At 39.2% G+C, this 5854-nt stretch overlaps 1 long non-coding RNA gene across 1 annotated transcript; it reads left to right on the forward strand.

The window, feature by feature from the left end:
• Positions 1-3196: 3196 nt before the first annotated feature.
• LOC121172913 (uncharacterized) lies at positions 3197-3456 on the forward strand. The gene is made up of 2 exons (XR_005886779.1): positions 3197-3259; positions 3357-3456. It is a non-coding gene; the product is annotated as an uncharacterized lncRNA (long non-coding RNA).
• The last annotated feature ends 2398 nt before the right edge of the window (positions 3457-5854 follow it).

Here is a 5854-nt window from a genome sequence, read left to right on the forward strand (position 1 = left end):
GAAGGTAGTTCCGGAAGCCACTTCTTCCGGAATGTTAAATTATTACTAATTTATTTTAATTTCTTGTTTTATAATTTTTTTAAATTTCTTGTTTTATATATATTTCTGTTAGTTAATAATGAATTATTGGTTTAATTAGGTATAATGATATATATTGTGGATTATAATTTTTTTTGTTTTATAATGGTATATATATATATATATATATATATATATTTCTGTTTTATAATTTTTTTTTATTTCTGGTTTATATATGTTGTGGATTATTGATTTAATTAGGTATAATGATATAATATTAAATGATTTAGGTAACTTAAATGTATAATGGTACAAAAATGTTTTATTAGTTGTTTATTATAGTGATAAGTTTAGTTTAAGTAAATAATGTAGTTATAAATTTAGAATATAGTGATAATTTTAATATAGTCGTGTATGATGCATATGTCCTATTAATATGTTTGTTATTTAAGGTGTAGTAAATTTTTGGATGTGGTTATATGATAATTTGAATGTACTTGTGTATGATGCATATGTCCTTAAGATGGACGAAGATCAATGGAGGTATGACTTTGCGATGTCACAAGAAGTTCATATGGATTATGATTATGATAATCAAGAAGAATGTGGAGTGAATGAACGACATGTCGATTGTTCAAATGCTTTTAATACATCTCAGGTAATCATAGATAATTTGAGTCATTGGTTGAATTGATGGTTTGTACGAAAATTAATGTGTTAGGGTTGCGTTGTAGGTATTCGCTACTCGAGATGATGTTTTGCAATGGGCTCGAACAGTTGTCCATGAAAATGGATTTGTTGCAGTGATTATGAGATCTGACACAGAGACCGGTAGCAGAGGAAGAAGTTCATTTGTGTTAATTGGGTGTGAAAGGAGTGGTACGTACAAGTGTAGAAATAAAGAATTCGTTAGAAAAGACACCGGGAGTAGGAAATGTGGTTGTCCCTTCAGGCTTCGTGGGAAACCAGTGCGTGGAGGGGAAGGTTGGATGGTGAAGTTGATCTGTGGGATTCATAATCATGAATTGGCGAAGTCCTTAGTTGGACATCCATACGCCGGGCGATTGACTAAGGAAGAAAAGAAAATTATTGCTGATATGACAAAGTCGATGGTGAAACCGAAAAACATCTTGCTAACGTTGAAGGAACACAATGCCGACAGTTACACCACGATAAAGCAAATTTACAATGCAAGAAGTGCATATCGTTCTTCAATAAGAGGAGCTGATACCGAAATGCAGCATCTGATGAAGCTTCTCGAACGTGATCAATACATTCATTGGCATAGATTGAAGGATGAAGTTGTGGTGCGTGATCTGTTTTGGTGTCACCCAGATGCAGTAAAGTTATGCAATGCATGTCATCTAGTGTTTTTTATAGACAGTACCTACAAAACAAACAGGTACAGACTCCCACTACTTGACTTTGTTGGAGTGACACCAACGGCGATGACATTCTCTGCTGGGTTTGCATATCTGGAGGCTGAGCGTGTTAATAATATTGTATGGGCTTTGGAACGATTTCGAGGCCTATTTTTAAGACACGATCGCCTCCCTCTTGTTATTGTCACTGACAGAGACCTAGCACTGATGAATGCAGTGAAAACTGTGTTTCCCGAGTCTACTAATTTGTTGTGCAGGTTTCATATCGATAAGAATGTGAAGGCGAAGTGCAAATCTTTAATCGGGGAAAAAAATGCGTGGGACTATGTAATGGATAACTGGGGTACTTTGGTTGATTGTCCGTCCGAATACGAGTTCCATGAGTCATATCAGAAGTTTCAAGTTGCTTGTTCGCCTTGGCCGATGTTCGTTGACTATGTTAACGACACATGGATTATCTCCCACAAGGAAAAATTTATTACAGCATGGACGAATAAGGTCATGCACCTAGGCAACACAACAACAAACAGGTATTAACAACTGATTTTATTTGTTAGTAACGATTAATATTAAATGGTATTTAATTGTTGTATATTTTCATGTTTGTTGTGTATTTTAAATGTAGGGTTGAATCAGCTCATTGGGCTCTCAAAAGAGTACTACAAAATAGCGTTGGAGACCTATGTAGTGTTTGGGATGCCATGAACAACATGATCACGCTGCAACACGTCGAAATTAAAGCATCCTTTGAAACCAGTACGCATGTGGTTGGCCATGTATATAAAAAAACCTTATACAAGAGGCTTCTTGGGATGGTTTCGAGGGATGCTTTAAATCAGATTGCTTCTGAGATTGACCGTCTACGTTATCTCGGCAACAATCTCTCTTCTTGTGGTTGTGTGATGAGAAGCACGCACGGGCTTCCTTGTGCATGTGAGCTTTCTAGGTATACTGCTAGCAGCATCCCATTGGAGTCAGTCCATCTTTTTTGGAGGAGACTTTGCTTTTCAGACCAAGGGTTATGTGAGACGGAAGTCACCATCAAGGAAGAAATAGAGGTCATATCTAAAAGGTTTGATGAACTTGATGTGGCTGGCAAAGTAAATCTGAAGAGTAAACTTCGAGAAATCGCATACCCTGATCATAACTCTATGTGCCCTCCTCCATCAAAGGTGAACACTAAAGGTGCACCGAAGAAACCGATGAAAAGAAGTCAAACATCCACAAAGCGTGATCCGTCTTACTGGGAGTATGTTGATGCTTTTCATTCTGTTCAAAGCAGCAACTCTCCAGTGAAACGAAGTGCATCATGTTCTCAACCGCGTCAGCCAACAAGGATCATCCCGATGTTGGATCAATTTGCGTCATTCTTTCAAGGTTTCATTCGTGACGTTGTGGATGTGAAAGCGGACGGTAACTGTGGATATCGGTCCATTGGCGCTTTATTAGGTATGGGGGAAGATTCGTGGCCGTTAGTGCGTAATGAATTACTTAAAGAACTTGGCAGGTGGTCGCATGAGTACATGAACCTCTTCGGTGGCACAGAGAGATTTGAACAATTAAAGTTGTCCCTACTTGTTGATGGATTTTCAAAGGTATGTTTTTAGGTTAATTTTTTTTAATAACAATGTTTAAATTACTTACATGTGTATGTTTGGTTCATTCAGGTTAGTGTGGACAAGTGGATGGATATAACAGACATGGGATATGTGATTGTTTCACGGTATAACGTAATCCTTGTATCGTTGTCACAACAACAAAGCATGACATTTTTCCCTCTTAGAAGTCAACCACCACCTGACTCTTCTGGCCACCGCATCATATGTGTCGGTCACGTGTTTGGAAATCATTTTGTTCAGGTACATTGAATATAGTTAGTGTAACAATTATGCAATGACTTCGCTTGTTCGTTTGGCACGGTCAGCGCATGATATAATGTTTGTTCATGTACAACAGGTTTATTTGAAAGACCATTGTCCGTTGCCGCCCCCAGCGCTGTTGTGGTCAACCAATTGTTATTCTCAGGCAAAGCAATGGGCAATTCCATATATTAGTAGAATGCAGGAATACACAAGCTTGATGTCATTCAAAACACACTATGTAGACCTAAATGAAGACTAAACATTCATTGTTTATTTATTTGTATTCATTATGCGATATAATTCGTTGTAACCCGTCACTAACCAATTAATATTATCAACTACTCGTTTGGTTAAGCAAGGAAATTGTTGGTCCAACAAAAATCATTTACGCGTACAGCATACATCAAGATATAGAACAGAAGTTTCATAGTTTACCTGTAAGAAAATTGGCACGTAAATGGAAATGGTTCTTCATCTATTTCGTAGAAAGAGCTCCAACCCATAAGTGGCTGAGACTCCATGATCATGCTCCAGACACGAAGATATATAAAGACGTTGAAGTATTGAAGAAGGATTATAAGTCCCTTCCTTGCTGAAACAGTAGTAGAACGTGTGGAATATGAAAGGAAGTTGGCAATTTATATGAATACGATGGTGACGCGCCGCCTTCTATTAATTGCTTGGAGAATGTGCGCGCCGCCTTCTATGCGTGAATGCGTTTTAATGGTGACGATGAGTATGCTTGCGAGAGTTACAAGAATACAATGGATTCTTTGACGTCCAAACATGAGAAATGGCCGCTCTCCATTGTCTCAGGGCACAGGCACACCCACGCAAAAAAATCCCAAACATGGGTACTTGAACATGGAAAAAGGGTTCATTTCCTATTTTTTTCGATTTTGAGGCTTTGTTTTGACGTGTTAGTTGACGGAACTGGGGAACGAGACTATTTTTTTTGGATTCTTTGACGTCCAAACATGAGAAATGACCGCCCTCCATTGTCTCAGGGCACAGGCACACCCACGCAAAAAAATCCCAAACATGGGTACTTGAACATGGAAAAAGGGTTCATTTCCTATTTTTTTCGATTTTGAGGCTTTGTTTTGACGTGTTAGTTGACGGAACTGGGGAACGGGACTATTTTTTTTGGATTCTTTGACGTCCAAACATGAGAAATGACCGCCCTCCATTGTCTCAGGGCACAGGCACACCCACGCAAAAAAATCCCAAACATGGGTACTTGAACATGGAAAAAGGGTTCATTTCCTATTTTTTTCGATTTTGAGGCTTTGTTTTGACGTGTTAGTTGACGGAACTGGGGAACGGGACTATTTTTTTTGGATTCTTTGACGTCCAAACATGAGAAATGACCGCCCTCCATTGTCTCAGGGCACAGGCACACCCACGCAAAAAAATCCCAAACATGGGTACTTGAACATGGAAAAAGGGTTCATTTCCTATTTTTTTCGATTTTGAGGCTTTGTTTTGACGTGTTAGTTGACGGAACTGGGGAACGGGACTATTTTTTTTGGATTCTTTGACGTCCAAACATGAGAAATGACCGCCTTCCATTGTCTCAGGGCACAGGCACACCCACGCAAAAAAATCCCAAACATGGGTACTTGAACATGGAAAAAGGGTTCATTTCCTATTTTTTTCGATTTTGAGGCTTTGTTTTGACGTGTTAGTTGACGGAACTGGGGAACGGGACTATTTTTTTTGGATTCTTTGACGTCCAAACATGAGAACTGGGGAACGGGACTATTTCCTGATTTATTAATTATTTTAAAAACTTTTATTTTTTATGTAATTCTTACAAACAAAACTCATGATTCTAGGTTCCCTTTTTTTAAAAATAAATTTAAAACAACCGTAAACTTCGCTTAAGGACCACAAACAATCGGAATAACAAACTATATTATAAAATAATAAACTGTGCAAAACACGCCAACTATATTAAACAAAAACTGTAATAATTACAAATATTCATGTCAACTACAACACAACAATATAAATACAATGATCAATGGTCCGTGCGGCGTCTCTGACGAGCCCTGACCGTCCCATCAGCACTGGGTCCCCCTCTCGCGATCGTCAGGCAGTCCTGCATAATGTCATATAACTCTGTGCCTGCAGTGACTATCCTAAGGTTGAGCACACGCTCCAACCTCTGTGCAATCGCCTCATATCCCTCGTAATCATCCTGTCAAAGTCAGTAAAAACATTTATTATGAAATTCAAAATAAACAACAACTCATAAAACATTAAACGCGCAAATAATCTTACCACATATGGAGGGGGGTCAAATGCCACTGGAACCTGGGGGCTGGGCGGCTGTATGTAGTCCTCAGGGTCTGCAGCTGGTGCATCCCTCTGCTGGTCAGCTGCCTGGGTCGGTGTCATGAAAGGGTGAGATATGCGGAAAAACCACTCAATGTAATCCGCAGATACCTGCCCAGGCACTAAACAAGGCTGACCCGCAGGTAGTAAGTGATCCGCAAACTCCATCCACCTGTCATCTATCTGCTCCTGTGACAATCGTGCACTAACAGGCGGCGGAGGGATGCTCTGGATGTAACTTCGTGCCTTCGT

This window comes from Glycine max, chromosome 10, assembly GCF_000004515.6.
Source record: "Glycine max cultivar Williams 82 chromosome 10, Glycine_max_v4.0, whole genome shotgun sequence".
In the NCBI taxonomy this organism is placed as follows: domain Eukaryota; kingdom Viridiplantae; phylum Streptophyta; class Magnoliopsida; order Fabales; family Fabaceae; genus Glycine; species Glycine max.